We start from the raw sequence: 17,741 nt of genomic DNA on the forward strand, positions 1-17,741 counted from the left end.
TTTTTTTTTCTTTTTTTAAACTATGATAGAAAGTTCCACTTTAACCTTCCTACATTAGAATAACACATTGAGGCTTCCGGCCATGTCTGTGTATATCTGTTTTTCCTGAATGACTTTGAGCTGGCCCCCCTTAGCTGGGCTCCTCTCCATCCTGCCCTTGTTCTGAAAGGCTCGGGGACAGAGCAGGCATCTTGGGCGTGAGTGGCACCTCCTCTGAAGGAGAAAACCCAGATCCTACAAATAAATTGTGATGACACAGTCTGCTTCTTCTCAGGTCACCTTATGTATCCAGAGAATCTCACACCAGCACAGGGAGGAAAATAAAATTCCAGTGCAAGGAAAGTCCACTTTGTAGAGCAGAGAGCATGTCATCAATGGGCCACAGGGTTTGTGAGTCTTACAAAAAGCCAGCTATGCTCCTGCCCTCTCAGTCCTGCTGAACAAAGCCCAGGTGCCACTTGTCAAGTCCTTCTCTTTTCAAGCCTACAAGAAGACCCTTCCTATTCTAACGGCACTTCCTTTTCACCCCTAGAGGATAAAAAGGAGACTTTTCTTTTTCCCCTAAGAAAGCCTTTTTCCCCCCAGATGACAAAAAGTTCCCATAGGCCCCTAACCCTCCTGAGATACAAGAAACCCCAGCTCAAATGTAGAGGTCACTGCAGTACCGCCCAGCACAGGACCAGTCCTCAGGGTTGGAATGTGATTACCTCCAGCAATAAGTAGAAAAAGTTGCACAGAGCTGCAACTATCGGCTAAGAAAAAGCAATGTGGTCACATCATTGATTCACTCACATAACTGCTCGGTCATTACTCTTTGGGTCTTTTTCCTCCCTTATCACCATATCCCCAGCAAATATTTGAGAGCACACAATGGGCAGCCAAACATCGCTGATTCCTTCAACCAACACTTACTACTTGACTCCTGTGTCAAGTCAAGGTGTGCAGCTCAGAGATGAGCCCAGCGAGGACCCATTCACTGCCCTCAAGACACTTCAACCACAGCAGAGTCGCTGGCAAAAGAAAGGTCCTTTGCTTAACCCTCCAAATATCAACCAGTCTCAATTGTTCTCCAAGGTGTCACGGGACACAGGCTGGGACCTACCACATGTCCGATCCTGAGGTTGCATCATGTGTGCAGAAGACAAAGCCTTTAATTTAGGGGCAACTCTAGACCACCTCCTAGGGCCTGGGGTCCACTGTTAGGAGTTCTGGCATTGGGGAAAATAGCAGCTTTTGACTTCAAGGACACCTCTGGTGGACTTTTAAATTAATAGTAACTGATATTTAAATATTTGGCAATCTTCTACTTTTTTTGTTTTGTTTTGTTTCATTTGAGACAGGGTCTCACTCTCCTGCCCAGGCTGGAGTGCAGTGGTGCAATCTTGGCTCACTGCAACCTCAACCTCTTCAGGCTCACGTGATCCTCCAACCTCAGCCTCCCAAACAGCTAGGACTACAGGTGTACACCACCACACTTGGCTGATTTTTGCATTTTTTGTAGAGACAGGTTTTCACGAAGTTGTCCAGGCTGGTCTCCAACTCCTGGGCTCAAGTGATCCTCCTGCCTCTGCCACCTAAAGCGTTGGGATTATAGGCGTGAGCCACCATGCCCAGCCTGTAGTCAATTATATGTGCCCTGCCTTAGAAAAGGCACTGAGTTTTGGAGGCACACCAGGAACAAGGTACCTGCATTCCATGGAAGTCCACTGGGTTCTGTTGATCTTGCTTAAAAATGTAGAGGCTAGATATGGGAGAGTGGTGCCTAATTTGTGATTTCAAACTTTAAAATATATAACTTTTGTTTCCTGAAAACTGAGAAATTTTTACTAAAACTTGGCAAGAAAATAAAAACTCTGCGGTTCTACCCTAGGTAGCTCTCCCATTTTCAACTCATCTTTTTTCCTAAGGCTTTAGTCACTCGGCGTCATGGTCATTCAGCTTGTCCTAGCAGGGTGGCCTTAGGCATGTTACTCCACCAGCTTCAGTTTCCTTCTCTGCAAACTGCAGATAATAGCACTTACCTCATCGGGTTGTTGTGAAGATGAAATGAATTACACACATAAAGAGTTTACAGCGCTACCTGGCGCCTGGGAAAAGCAAAATGAATGTTAGTGGCTGTTCTTCTTGTTTCATGGAGTTGTTGGACAGCCATTTGTTTGGTAGATTAATAAAACACATTTCCAGGATATTAAAAAGACTTCCCCTGTTTAACATCCAATTTAGAAGAACTAGGGGGGAGTCAAGAAAAAAGCAGAGAAATAACGTTGCCAAAACTTAGGAGGCGATAGCACCAACACGTGAGAAACTACTTAGGACATGATCTCTTTGCCATAATTTTCCTTTGGGAAAGTATTTTAAAAAGAAAGACTAGCTATTCACATTTTACAGGTGCAGATAACAATTATTGCACTGCTCATAAAGTTTAAGGACAATAGGTTATATCCTAAGAAGCCCCTCTTTATGGATAGCAGAGTGGTGCAGGGAAATTGTGCGCATCAGGGCAGAAATTAACCAGGGAAGAGCCACCGTGTGTTGGGTGCACGCAAGATGGATTACCTGCGTTATCTGCCTTCATTCTCTCCTTTTAGGAGATGGACATTATGCTCATCATATAGATGAAGGAGGAGGGAACCAGAGGTTACTTAATTTGACTCAGGATCACACACTATGTGGTAAACCTTGATTCACACTCAGGTCAGCTGGACTCAAGACTACGATGATTTTGTAAATTTCCACCAATGTTGAAAAAACTGTGTTCAGTGGGTTCTGGGATGTAAAAGGGTATAACGCAGAGGGTTCCACAGTCAAATACAATAGGGGAATGCTGAGTAAAAGAAAGGTTAACCAGGTTCTCTTCATTGCAGGTTTTTTCAGAGACTTCAGTATACAAACATACACTGTGATCCCACAGTGAGATATAGTGTGCAACATCTGTCAGAACACGGAAGTCCTTGTGTGTGTGTGTGTGTGTGTGTGTGTGCGCGCGTGCGCGTGCCTATTTGTCATGGTCTACTGGTCTACAGAATACAGTTTGAAAAGCCCCATCCTCATACCATATCACATCCCTCATCATACTGATGGCATGTTCCTTACCCTCAGAACTGGATTTCATTGTTTTCCTCCACTTACTCACACTTTCCCTGTTTTTTCACTTTTTTTTTTTTTTGAGACAGAGTCTTGCTCTGTCACCCAGGCTGCAGTGCAGTGGTGTGATCTCAGCTCACTGCAACCTCCACCTCCTGGGTTCAAGCGATCCTCCGGCCTTAGCCTCCCAAGTAACTGGGATTACAGGCATGAGCCACCATGCCTAGCTAATTTTTGAATTTTTAGTAGAGACAGCGTTTCACCATGTTGTCTAGGCTGGTCTCAAACTGCTGACCTCAACTGATCTAGCCACCTCAGACTCCCAAAGTGCTGGGCATGAGCCACTGTGCCCAGCCACCAATGCCATTCATTCATTCCTTCCAACAAATAGGTTATGCCAGTCATTGCATCAAGTACAAGGGACACAGGAAATGAAGGGGTCATGAACATCAGCTGACACTTATCAGATGCAACCAAGAACGTATTTTAGAGCCCTACTTCTTAGGGAGAATTACAAGAGAGATTAAAGAAGATTTTGTGGATGTTTATGATGGATACGCACAGGTTTTTCTGGCTGGATTCAATGGCTTGCTCCTTTAAAGAGAACAAAAGACAAAGCTCAGAGCCCATGTTTGAATTAAACCCTAAGAAGGCTGATGGTCTGCCTTGTTCTCCATTCAGTGGACCTTGCCTTATTCTAAAAGGGCAGAGGGGATTGCCTGCAATTTTGAACCTGGCCTTCGTCCAGTTGTCCAGACCACCCTATTACAGTTTAACTGCAGTCCATTATGTTACCTCCAATTCCTTTGATTCCTTTCCAATCCAAATTCCCCCTTCCTGGGGTAACTGTTGATAGTCTAGCCAGCATATTATCTAACAGCATATGGAATGTGGAATGGAATATCCTTACGAGGGCTGCACACATTCCTTTTCCAGGTTCCATTCTGAAACACATGTGCTATCAGTTAGTACAGGAGGCTGAAAAGGGACAAAGCTAAGCAAATGATGGGAAAGAGCTGAGAGAATTCCAAAGCAAGGCTCCTTCCACGGCTTAGCAATTGAGTGGGTACCATGGTACCCACTCAGCAATTTTTACATGTAAGAACAAATAAGATACATTGGTTTATTGCACTCAATTATCTTAGGCTATATTTTTCTTTTATAATTTTAAACATAATCAGTCCATTCAATGTGGCTCCAGAAATCAAAAGCTTTCTATGGCTCCGGCAGAGACTCCATGACTCGGGCAGTGACCCAACATTCCTTTGTTTCTCTCCATTGCAAAGCACTCAGGAGTTATTTTGGCAGCTACGCAGGAGTTTTGCCTCCACAATGAATGGTATGCCCTGCTCTAGCATGGTGGGTAGAGATGAACTCCATTCTTTTTTCTTTTATTTTCTTTTCTTTTTTGAGACAAGGTCTCACTCTGTCACCAAGGCTAAGTGCAGTAGCACAATTATGGCTCAATGCAGCCCTGACCTCTTATGCTCAAGCAATCCTCTAGCCTCAACCTCCCATGTAGCTCAGACTACAGGCATGTGCCACTATGCCTAATTTTTTTTTTTTTTTTTTGTAGCGATGAGGTCTCATTATGTTGTCCAGGCTGGTCTCAACTCCTGGATTCAAGTGATCCTCTCACTTTGGCCTCCCAAAGAGCTAGGATTACAAGCATGAGCCACCACGTCCAGCCAATCATTACGTCTTGATGGGAAGAAGGGCGTGAAGGGAGTGAAGGGCCAAGCAGTGTGTACACGAAGGCTGTTTCCACAGCGCCAGCCAAAGCACTTGGCCAGGTTTGCTGGTGGGAAGCTTAACACAGGAAATAAGAGCAGTGACAGCCACATCTTTAAATGATTAATAACACCCACTATCAGTCCATCTCTGCTCACGAACACAAGCTTTATAACATGAGAGCTCTTGAGACGGAGCTCAGTCCGGAGCTAAGAGAAAAGGAGAATCAAGGAGAGTCAGTCAAGGTTTCCAAAAGGAGACTTGCCAAGAACTCTGAAAAATCTAAAAGCTGATCCGGTATTTTGGAAGAAATGCATCTATTTTCAGAATAGAGGACCGCAAGGAATCTTGAGTGATGGCGGAATAAAATAAACTAAGACCTTTAGGAGAAATACTGACATGAAAGTTGCTGTATTGTAATTAAACAGCTACAGTCTAAAAAACTGAGAGAACGATAGAAATCAGAGTATAAGCAACTTTGCTAACTAGTGCCTGACAGGAAGCCGTCAATTTCTTGCTGTATGAATGAACAATAGACAAGAGGAATGTAAAATGCAAGTGAGCAAGAGGTGAGGACCTTCCAAATACATGACACGAGGAGGAGCAGACAGATACTAAGACCGTTACATCAGCGAGAAGAGAAACATTACATTCCAAACTGTGAAAGACACGATGTCCCTTTGCAGAATACCAACAGAGAACAGGCAGCGAAAGGGGACACTTGGCTTCAGGGCTACTGACTAAAGCTGAGTTATTTTTATCATTTGGAAGATGCTGCTGCCGTTGAAAGTATTACTTCTCATGCACTTACGTGATGTGTATCTGGCCTTCCCTGACACTTTCCATGGCTTCAGAGAAGAACTCCTGCCCCAGACAGATAGCTGCCTGCAAGTCACTCAGACTTACCAGGCAACCAGGCAGTCACCTTTACAAACCATGCTTAAGCACCTGGGGTTGTAAAGAGATTCACAAGTACAGGGTTTCTCATTGTTCTGTGATATTGTTCAGGAACCCCTATTGCTCATAAGAGTAGCCAGTTGGGTTTCTTATAGTAGTGTCTAGGTTTGGGGCAAAACGATGAACTACTTTTTTTTTTGAGACGGAGTCTCGCTCTGTGGCCCAGGCTGGAGTGCAGTGGCCGGATCTCAGCTCACTGCAAGCTCCGCCTCCCAGGTTTACACCATTCTCCTGCCTCAGCCTCCCGAGTAGCTGGGACTACAGGCGCCGCCACCTCGCCCAGCTAGTTTTTTGTATTTTTTAGTAGAGACGAGTTTTCACCGTGTTAGCCAGGATGGTCTCGACCTCCTGACCTCGTGATCCACCTGTCTCGGCCTCCCAAAGTGCTGGGATTACAGGCTTGAGCCACCGCGCCTGGCCACGATGAACTACTTAAAGTCCTGAAGATTCCCCAAGTGTCCAGTGCCACTGAGTGTTGCATAATAGTAGGAACAGAATATGTACACAACCATGTACAAAGGTGTGAATGATTGGTGATTTGGGAAAGCCAGAACCTGCAGTCATCTTCTATGATGACTGATTTCCAAGTTGGTTGCTGTGGGTATTAATAGTAGAAAGGACATTTTGTTAAAATGTTCCCATTGACACCATTTGTTAATGCCTGAAGAGTGATCAAATAGCATGGATATTTTTTGATACAACAAAAAAATGTATTTTTCTTGGACATTTACCAGTTGGTGAGTCAGGAAATGTTAACAAAAGACTAAATCAACCAGAATTTGAATACAACTCTCTCTTTTCTTTTTTAACTCTGTCATCAGTAGTAAGATCATTGGTACCACAGACACTCAATCCCAGCATGGTTTCCCTCGTTGACCATTTTCTCTCATTGCTCTATTTCCTCTCCTAGGTGGTCTCTTTCTCTTTCCTAATGAGATGTTGATGACTTCTAAACATGTTATTCCAGGCTGAGGTCTCTGCTGAGCCCCAGAACTGTATTCCCAGCTGCTTAATGGATGACCCCTGGGCTCCACAAAGATGTCATGTCCTGACACAAGTATGGTCCCATGAAACCTCCACCTAAGCCCATCTGCTTCTCAGGCTAGAGTGATATCGCCATTCATCCAAGCAGATGCTGTAATCCTACATGTAAGATGTAGCAGTTACAGAAACCTAACATAGCTAACTAACTCCATCTTGCTTCTAACCTCTCAAGCTGACTGCCTTTGCTCATGCCCACACATAAGCCAAGATAACCATGGGGCGGAATTTAGTTTACAGTTTAAAGCAAGGATGATAATAGTCCCTTCCCAAAACTCACCATTGAGGAAGTAAAAAGGGCACAGACACAAGTAACAATGCAATATTCAATGTAACACCCTCAGACTCCTGCTACTGCTCAGATGTCTGTGGTCACCTGTCACCACAACCCTCTCCTTGTTCCCCTTTCCCAAATATAAAAAGAAGCTTGAGATTCATGTCTTTTAAGATGGTTCTTTAGAAGACCAGTCCACCATCTTCTTAGTTCGCTGGCTCTCCAAATAAAGTCATTTTCCTTACCCCAACTCCTTGTCTCTTGACTTACTGGCTGTTGTGCAGTGAGCAGTATAGGCTTTTAACCTGGCTACACTATCTCCCCAATTTTGTGCTCTCCTCTCCATCACCAATGTTTCTGCTTTCATATTTAACTTTATGTTATAAACACATGTCACACTAAATGTGTTCCAGTCGAGGCTCAAAGAACTTTGAGACCTTCATCATCTTTTGCCTGCATCATCAAGGACCTTCTAATCAGGCTCCCTCACCTCCCATCTGTTCTTTACATGGCAGTCAAAGTAGCTTTGTCAAAAAATGCAATCCCATCACAGTACCCTGGGCTCTGAATTTTGAATACTCCTCATTTTCCATACTACTTAGCATAGCCCGTAAGGACCTTCATTACCTGCCAGTCATCTGCCCTTTGTGACTCAGCTCTCTTCCCAGGTCCTATGCAGTCACCCTAAACTACGCATCTGCTCTTGTAGAGGCTACATAGCTTTGCAATTGCTTTTCCTTCTGCCTAGGAAGTCTTTCTCCACCTGGAACTTTTACCATCATCAGCCAGGTATAAGGAAGTTTTCTTTACAGAAGACTTCCTCAAACCTCCAAGAAGAACTGTCTGGAGGGCCTCGAAGGCAAAAATAAAACCCCAAGGTCAGGTGTGGTGGCTCATGCCTGTAATCTCAGCACTTAAAGGTGGGAGGACCACTTGAGGCCAGGAGTTCAAGACCAGCCGGGGCAACATAACAAGAAATAAAAAAAACTAGTTGGATGTGGTGATACAATGCTGTTAGCCCCAGTTTCTTGGGAGGCTGAGACAGGAAGATTGCTTGAGCCCAGGAGGTATGACTGCCCCATGCATTCATAATAATGAGACACTATCTCTATTTTAAAAAATTTTTAAGTAAAAAATGTAAAAAAAATGTAAAGTCCCAAGTAGATCTAAAACAAAATGTCAGGTGAAAACATATGCTACAGTTGGTTTAACAGAATGAAGGACAGTTGCAAGACTTTTCTTAACTACTATGGTCAGGCAAAAAAAAAAAAAAAAAAAGATAACCTAATATGGAATTGGAAATGATGAAGCAATGACAATCTGAAACACTTTTCCATGCAAAAAAAAAAATGTGGAGGAATCACACAGCTGTAGTCTTAGCAGCTGTTGAGTCAACCAACTTGGGTAAGTAGGCGTGGAAATCAGAGAATGCTGATTTATGCTAATTTACTTATATTTGGTCTGAATACTCTCTATTTTTCATTTCTAAAACTCCTGTCAGCATCATTTCTGGTTCCATCCATTTTCAGAAAGTTTCATACAGCATTTCTTTCCAATGGTTTTTTTTCTGCTTTTTCAGATTATGATGAAAAAGAATATGAAGATCCAAGTGAAACTGTAGGCCACATTCAGAAAACCACACATATGCAAATTTGAATCCCATTAAGTCAAACACAAGTGTTAGATGTCCTAATACGAAGACAGCCAACACACGACCTTGAATTCAAGGACTCAGGGATTTGGAAGGCAGACTCACAGCCAACAGCCTTCAACGTCCAACAGGAACTTCGAATGTAGTCTGTCCAAAACCCAACTGGAGTTTGTTCTTCAAGCTTAATCCCACCTCAGACCCCCTCCCCGTTCTCTGTAAATGACATCAGGAATTCTCCAACTGCCGAGGGCACAAACCTTGTTTCTAATCATTCTTGACTCCCTGCTTTTCTTTACAGTCCTTCCCAGTCAGACCATTAGCCAATCCCATCAACTCTGTGAACTGGGATCTGATTCTCACCTCTCATGGCCATCACCTAACCATGGCCTGTTGTCACTAAGTTGTCCAGGGGCCTCCTCACGGCCCTCTCCACTTCCAGGCTTGCCCCATCCCCCTACAGACTGCTTTAACTAAGCATACAAGTCTTTAAAATCCGCCAGTGGAGGCCAGGCGTGGTGGCTCATGCCTGGAATCCCAGCACTTAGGGAGGTCGAGGTAGGAGGATCACTTGAGGCCAGGAGTTTGAGATCAGCCTGGGCATCAGAGCAAGATCCTGTCTCTAAAAAAAATATTTAAACATTAACTGGGCTTAGTGGTGTGCACTGTAGTCCCAGCTACTAGGAAGGCTGAGATGGGAGGATCGCTGGAGCCCAGGAGTTTGACGCTGCAGCAAGCTATGATTGAGCCACTGCACTCCAGCGTGGGTGACAGAGCAAGACTCCATTTTTAGAAAAATAAAAAGCCAATGACTTCCCCTCTGACTCAGAGTAAAAATTCAAGTCTTTACCATAGCCTGTAAGACCCTACATGACCTTGATCTTGACTATGTCCCACCCCCAGCCCACCCCAATATGGTCCCTCAGTCCCATGTAGCCATCCTGCCACCCCACCTAAGGCCTTGGTCTTAACTGTCTAACTTGCCTTATTTCCTCTGCCTTCTGGGCTCTTCCACGAGACAGATATCCACATGGCCACCTCCTCCCTCACTGCTCCCTGGTGTCTGCTTACATTGTCCTTTCATCCAGAAGGCCTTCTCTTTCAAGTATCCTGTGTCGATTTCCCTTACACTGTCTTATTTTTTTTTCAGAGCACTTATACCCCATGCCATCTATTTATTTGTCTGTCACCTGCCTCTTTGCTCTGAAATGCTGGCACTAAGAAGGCAGGTACCTTGTGTGTTCCCTGTTTTTCCAGACCTACACAGCAGTGCCTAATATGCCCTTAAGAAATATACACTGAATAAATAAGAATAAAAGAGAAGCACAGCATGGACATAGAAAACATAATGCCAAATTAAAGGCCATTCACTCATAAAAGAGCAACGCATTAGGGAGTGTATACAGATGCACCTGACAGCAGTAACTTAACCTAGGCATGCCCTGAGAATGATTCCATGATCAAGAAGAATGTACATTCAGAGTTCTGAGCTAAGGAATCCAGGAGTGGCCAACCCAGGGATTCACTCCTTATCCATGATGGATATCCGAACCTGTGGCCTGTCTCTTGAAAAGGAGGTCATACAGGGGATCAAGGCCCTTCGTTTTGGGTTAAATGGAGGTTGCTAGGTGGAGGGTGCTAAGTGAAAATGCTGTATAAACTGTAAGCTTTTTACAAATGGTAGTGGTTCTCCTGTCCAACCTGCCACCACTGGACCGTCCCTGTACGTAAGTTCCCCCGATAAACCACGTCTTGTTTGCTGTCTCTCGCTCTTTTCTTTTCTTTTCTTTCTTTGAGATGGAGTCTTAATCTGTTTCAGTCCCCTCCCCTCCCCTCCCCTCCCTTCTCCTCTTTTTTCTTTTCAAGATAGAGTCTTAATCTGTTACCTAGGCTGGACTGCAGTGGTGTGATCTTGGCTCACTGCAGCCTCCGCCTCCCCAGTTCAAGCGATTCTCCTGCCTCAGTCTCCCAAGTAACTGGGATTACAGGTGAGCGCCACCATGTTCAGCTAATTTTTGTATTTTTAGTAGAGATGGGGTTTCACCATGTTGGCCAGGCTGGTCTCAAACTCCTGACCTCAGGTGATCTGCCTGCCTTGGCCTCCCAAAGTGCTGGGATTACAGACGTGAGCCACTGTGCCTGGCCAACCTGTTCTAAAAAATAAAGTCTACTTATAAGAAAAGATTAATTGTAGAACTTCTGTTGCCTTTTTTTTTTTTTTTTTTTAATAAACATTTTTGCAAGCAAAGTCCTTCTTGGAATCCAGAAAAGGGAAAATCACTTTAAGATGAAGTGATCTGGGGATGAAGCTACAGTGTCAGCAGGTGGAGATGGCTGGGGTTTGAGGAATGGTGAGGAGGGAAGATCTGTTTGGGAATGGAAGTTAGAAGGTGCCTGGGGCACTGAGCGCTATGCTGTGCGTGGCACTATGGTGACATGGAGAAGGCTGCAATTAAATTTCAGTTTTCCAGATACAGAAAACCTTAGGCTTGAAGTCACGCAATATGCTTTATAATCAATTTATATTTGAAAAGAGATGTGAAAATTTATCTTCCTTCATATTAAATGCTTGGATAATTTTCTCGGCATTTTTAGGGCTTTTTTGGTGTTTTTAACACCTCAGTATTTATTGCATGATGAAATGTCATGGATACAAAAATAATGACCTGGGTCTAACTTGAAGATGCCAAGACTAAAGAGAAATGTGAGAGCAGGGGGCACTTATCTGCCCCAGTTGCACTGAATATTGTTGTCTGAGATTGTCAGGTCCAAAAGTAGCACTAGGAATGCAGACCTGGCCAGGCGCGGGGGCTCATGCCTGTAATCCCAGCACTTTGGGAGGCTGAGGCGGGCGGATCACTTGAGGTCAAGAGTTCAAGACAGGCTTGTCCAACATGGTGAAACCTCATCTCTACTAAAAATACAAAAATTAGCCGGGCATAGTGGCTGGTGCCTGTAATCCCAGCTATTTGGGAGGCTGAGGCACGAGAATTGCTTGAACCCGGGAGGCAGAGGTTGCAGTGAGCTGAGATCATACCACCGCACTCCAGCCTGGGCAACAGAGTGAAACTCTGTCTCAATAAACAAACAAACAGACGAATTCACTTGAGGTGAGGGGTTCAAGACCAGCCTGGCCAACATGGTGAAACCCCGTCTCTACTAAAAATACAAAATTAGCCGGGTGCGGTGGTGCCTGCCTCTAGTCCCAGCTACTTGGGAGGCTGAGGCAGGAGAATTGCTTGAACTTGGGAGGTGGAGGCTGTAGTGAGTCAAGATTGTGCCACTGCACTCCAGCCTGGGTGACAGAGTGAGACTCTATCTAAAAAAAATAAAAGAATGTAGACACCACCCAAAATGCACACAACAGCCTAAGGAAACTATGCAGGAAACGCAGAGAGAGGGGCCTTCACAGTAGAAACAGAGGCAGGATATATTTACACTACTCTTAATTCAAGATGATCCTGCCAAAGACAAGAACAGAAGGAATCTGGAACACATGTGACAAGCAAATTGAGGGGTGTGGAAGAGGAGAAGGAAAATGGACCAAAAGATCTGAACAGACTCAGGGGGCCATGTGGCTACTTTTCTAATAACTAGCATTTAACTTAAAAAGAAAATCAGAAATAATTCTCCCAAAAGGAAACTGACCAAGCAGTGATCTTTCTGCACTGTGGGACAGATTCATTTTGTTATCAATTTAAAAGATTTTGAATGCAAAATTCATAACTCATATTGTCTCTAGGAGTCTCTGCAGATGCCCAGTGAGGAAGGTGAGTAACTGGTAAAGCATCTCTCTGTACGTAGTTTGAGTGTTTCAGTGTTTGAGCAAAAGCTTGGTGACTACCCCCTGCGGCAACAGAAAAACCGTAAGAAGATCAGAACCACCAGTGAAGCTATATCTCTTGCATCTGGAATTGAACAAGCAGTAAAGAATCTAGGAGACAAGTTGTTGCTGGACTTGGAACTTGCACAGGTTCTGGGGGACCAAAGGGAAGGAAAACAGCGGCAGTTTGGTCAGAGAGAGAAGTCTACGTGGGAGGGAGCACCACACCGGTTAAATTTCATTAGTTCACAGGGCAGGCTGAACCCACAGAGGAAGCACCAGGGCTGTAAGGATCCCTCCAGCACCCACCACCTTCATAAAATTGTAGTTTATTCATAAGCATAAAAGTGACTATTGAAAAGGAAAAATCTAGACTGAGTGCGGTGGCTCACTCCTGTAATCCCAGTACTTTGGGAGGCCAAGGTGAGAAGACAGCATTAACTCAGGAGTTTGAAGCCAGCCTGAGCAACACAGGGAGATTCTGTCTCTACAAAGAAATTACAAAATTACCCAGGTGTGGTGGTGCGTGCCTATGGTCTCAGCTACTTGGGAGGCTGAGGTGGGAGGATTGTTTGAGCCAGGGAGGTCAAGGCTGCAGTGAGCTGCGATCACAGCCTGGGCAACGGAGCAAGACCCTGTTTCCAGAAAAAAAGGAAAGAGCTCACATGTCAAAGGCACTTATGTTGCCATGAGAAAGCCACAGGATTGTGCGATATTTGGTGTAATTTGATGGACGGGTTCTGTATGGACAAAGCAAGAGTCCAGGGAATTTTAGAGGGAGAGAGTGATTCAAGTCAGGTCAAACCTACAGTTGGTTATTAGGCTCAAAATAATCTAAAGAACCTGGATTTTAGAGCCTGGTCCCAAAATCCAGCCACCAGCAATTGTAGAAAACTCGGTCGACTTCTCTAAAAGCCAGTAAGATAGCTTCATCATTTTCCATTTGTAAGAGCCAGATGGCATTAGTGTTATTATGTATAGTATTTACAATTTGTAACATTTTTGCAACTCTGTGCTAGGTGTTTTAAGGTCATTATCTCTAATATTCATTCTGACCCTGCAGGGACCCCTAGAAGCCAGAATTCAGGACAGTTGAATTCTGAAAGTTGAGAGAAGAGTGCCAAACTCATGCATTAATTCCTGAGCCCAAGCTCTGTCCATTCTGACAAGTTGCCCAATACATGAATTCCCTTCATGATTTTCTTCGGCTTCTTTTCCTGTGGGATATGTTCTTGCTATTTTTTCTTTTCTTTTCTTTTCTTTTCTTTTTGAGATGGAGTCTTCCTCTGTCGCCCAGGCTGGAGTGCAGTGGTGTGATCTCGGCTCAGCGCAGCTTCTGCCTTCCGGGTTCAAGCGATTCTCCTGTCTCAGCCTCCTGAGTAGCTGAGACTATAGACAGGCACCACCATGCCCAGCTAATTTTTGTATATTTAATAGAGACACGGTTTCGTCATGTTGACCAGGCTGGTCTCAAACTCCTGACCTCAGGTGATCTGCCCACCTTGGCCTCCCAAAGTGCTGGGATGACAGATGTGAGCCACTGCACCCGGCTCGCTGTTCTTTTTTCTAGCACTCTGATTAAGTCTGAACCTTTAACTTTTATTATCCTCTGCCTTAAGACAAGAACTAATGAGGCTGTCCATGCCGGCAATTCTCAAGCCCATCAGACACAAGGCCTCTTTTTATATCCTGAGATATAATTATTTAAAAACTTGCTTAGTCACATACATTTGTAAAAAATCAATACAATATCCTATTATATAAAGGAGAAAAAAAAGAAAGAAAAATTTATGAACAAATAAGGAACATTTCAATATACAAATGCTCAGGTACAGTGACATCAGGAGCTACCTCTAAGTAGTATCAGTGTGAATTCAATAGTTACACATGCACACTGATAAGAGCAGAGACATTACCGTGTAGTAAAGTTCTAAACAAAACAAAGAACAATATCCTCTCAATTGAAAAGGTAACTGCATTCCTGAAAAATTTAGCATATATTTAATTTCTGTTTATATAAAAAATATTTTTAGCCCTTTTCCCCCCACTAGCGCCGCTGGGCCTGCAGGTCTCTGTCGAGCTGCGGACGCGGGTCTCTGTTCCTCAGGATGGGGTTTTTTTTTTTTGTTTTTTTTTTTATACTTTAAGTTCTAGGGTACATGTGCATAACGTGCAGGTATGTTACATATGTATACTTGTGCCATGTTGGTGTGCTGCACCCATCAACTCGTCAGCACCCATCAATTCGTCATTTACATCAGGTATAACTCCCAATGCAATCCCTCCCTCCTCCCCCCTCCCCATGATAGGCCCCGATGTGTGATGTTCCCCTTCCCGAGTCCAAGTGATGTCATTGTTCAGTTCCCACCTATGAGTGAGAACATGCGGTGTTTGGTTTTCTCTTCTTGTGGTAGTTTGCTAAGAATGATGGTTTCCAGCTGCATCCATGTCCCTACAAAGGACGCAAACTCATCCTTTTTTATGGCTGCATAATATTCCATGGTGTATATGTGCCACATTTTCTTAATCCAGTCTGTCACAGATGGACATTTGGGTTGATTCCAAGTCTTTGCTATTGTGAATAGTGCCGCAATAAACATACGTGTGCATGTGTCTTTATAGCAGCATGATTTATAATCCTTTGGGTATATACCCAGTAGTGGGATGGCTGGGTCATACGGTACATCTAGATCTAGATCCTTGAGGAATCGCCATACTGTTTTCAGAGAAATGCAAATCAAAACCACAATGAGATACCATCTCACACCAGTTAGAATGGCAATCATTCAAAAGTCAGGAAACAACAGGTGCTGGAGAGGATGTGGAGAAATAGGAACACTTTTACACTGTTGGTGGGATTGTAAACTAGGATGGGGTTTGTTAAAGTTGTGAAGAATAAAGCCTACTTTAAGAGATACCAAGTGAAATTTAGAAGACGACGAGAGGGTAAAACTGATTACTATGCTCGGAAACACTTGGTGATATAGGATAAAAATAAATACAACACACCCAAATACAGGATGATAGTTCGTGTAACAAACAGAGATATCATTTGTCAGATTGCTTATGCCCGTATAGAGGGGGATATGATAGTCTGCGCAGCATATGCACACGAACTGCCAAAATATGGTGTGAAGGTTGGCCTGACAAATGATGCTGCAGCATATTGTACTGGCCTGCTGCTGGCCCGCAGCCTTCTCAATAGGTTTGGCATGGACAAGATCTATGAAGGCCAAGTGGAGGTGACTGGCGATGAATACAAGGTGGAAAGCATTGATGCTCAGCCAGGTGCTTTACCTGCTATTTGGATGCAGGCCTTGCCAGAACTACCACTGGCAATAAAGTTTTTGGTGCCTGAAGGAAGCTGTGGATGGAGGCTTGTCTATCCCTCACAGTATCAAACAATTCCCTGGTTATGATTCTGAAAGCAAGGAATTTAATGCAGAAGTACACCGGAAGCACATCATGGGCCAGAATTACATTACATGCGCTACTTAATGGAAGAAGATGAAGACGCTTACAAGAAACAGTTCTCTCAATACATAAAGAACAGTGTAACCCCAGACATGATGGAGGAGATGTATAAGAAAGCTCATGCTGCTATACGAGAGAATCCAGTCTATGAAAAGAAGCCCAAGAAAGAAGTTAAAAAGAAGAGGTGGAACCGTCCCAAAATGTCCCTTGCTTAGAAGAAGGATCGGGTAGCTCAAAAGAAGGCAAGCTTCCTCAGAGCTCAGAAGTGGGCTGCTGAGAGCTAAACCAAAGAATTTTCTATGATGATTTTTCAGATATAGGCAATAAACTTACAGACAGAAAAAAAAAATATTTTTAGAGTCCAGCAATATAAACACTTTTTCACCCCCAAAATGTCAGGCCAGATGTTCTAAAGTCACAGTCACAAGTGACACTTCTTCACAGTATGAGACTATCCTACGCCTTGCAAGGTATCTAGTATCCCTGGCCTTTGTCCTATTTCATGTACATTTCACTTTTTTCCCATACTAGCTTCTCTCAGTTACAGTTCTTGATGTGATTGTCCACTCAGACATCTGCCTCTTTTAACAGGGAGTCATTTAAAGACTCCAGTTTCTCTCTTTCTTTAAATTTCTAAATTTTTTATTTTTTGAGACAGTCTTGTTCTGTTGACCAGGCTGGAATGCAGTGGCAAGATCTCAGCTCGCTGCAACCTCCACTTCCCAGCTTCAAGCGATTCTCCTGCCTCAGCCTCCTGAGTAGCTGGGATTACAGGCATGCGCCACTATGCCCAGGTAATTTTTGTATTTTTAGTAGAGACAGGGTTTTACCATCTAGGCCAGTATGATCTCGAACTCCTGACCTGACCTCAGGTGATCCACCTGCCTTGGCCTCCCAAAGTGCTGGGATTATAGGCATGAGACACTGCCCCCAGCCTAAAGACCCCAGTTTCTTTATGATCATTGGGATGGGGACTGAGCAACTGGCACCTTCCCTGTCTGTCCATCAAGGGGCATGCGTTGGATGTGTGTGGATGCTGCTTCCATTAGGTAAATTCATGGTAGTTACTTACGTCACACTGAGGAGGAAACAGACCACTGAGTATGCATTTAGTAAACATAAATTTAGTCAGCGGATCTGTTTCCTTAACAGAATATGGCTCTGCTGCACTGTATCCTTCAACCAACTGCTCCAATTATTGTGACAAACAAAAGTAGCCCCATAAATTTTCACACTACGCCATAGTGGGTGGTCCTTTTGCCTGGTTTTAGCTGTAGACACATATTCCTCCTTACTTTATATGTTTCTCCCCACTCTTGTTTTATTCCTAGACAGCTAATAAGACTTGAATATCAAATTCTTTCGCATTTTGAAAATCCCAGTGTATTACAGTCTCATGTCCTTCTGTGGTTGGTATCACGTAAGTGAGAGTTGGAATACTCAGGTTTTGACAGCGACAGAGACCATCCTCCTGTAGCTGCCGCTTACTTGGTGCTGAAGATCACAGCTGATAAGATTATAAAACTATACACGTGTAGAGTGCTTATTTTTAGATGTTAGCAATTTCTTCTTTTGCACATAATCTGTATTTAGACCCAATTAGCAAGCTTTCTCTCTATCCTTCTCTGCGAAGGCCAAACACTACCCAGTGAGGGTATATAAAAAATGAAAGAAAGAAAAACTACCAAAGGTGACCCGAAGTAATAAAT

At 43.8% G+C, this 17,741-nt stretch overlaps 1 protein-coding gene and 1 pseudogene across 5 annotated transcripts in view; one reads left to right on the forward strand and one right to left on the reverse strand.

The window, feature by feature from the left end:
- The window catches only part of KIAA1217 (KIAA1217 ortholog), an 846,584-nt gene that overhangs the window by 237,963 nt on the left and 590,880 nt on the right, over positions 1-17,741 (reverse strand). The window lies entirely within an intron of this gene.
- Positions 15,429-16,316, forward strand: LOC111533730 (annotated as a pseudogene). The gene has a single exon (XR_003309560.1). The product of XR_003309560.1 is annotated as a 60S ribosomal protein L5 pseudogene (transcript).

The sequence above is a fragment of the Piliocolobus tephrosceles genome, chromosome 9 (genome assembly GCF_002776525.5).
Source record: "Piliocolobus tephrosceles isolate RC106 chromosome 9, ASM277652v3, whole genome shotgun sequence".
NCBI classification, from domain to species: domain Eukaryota; kingdom Metazoa; phylum Chordata; class Mammalia; order Primates; family Cercopithecidae; genus Piliocolobus; species Piliocolobus tephrosceles.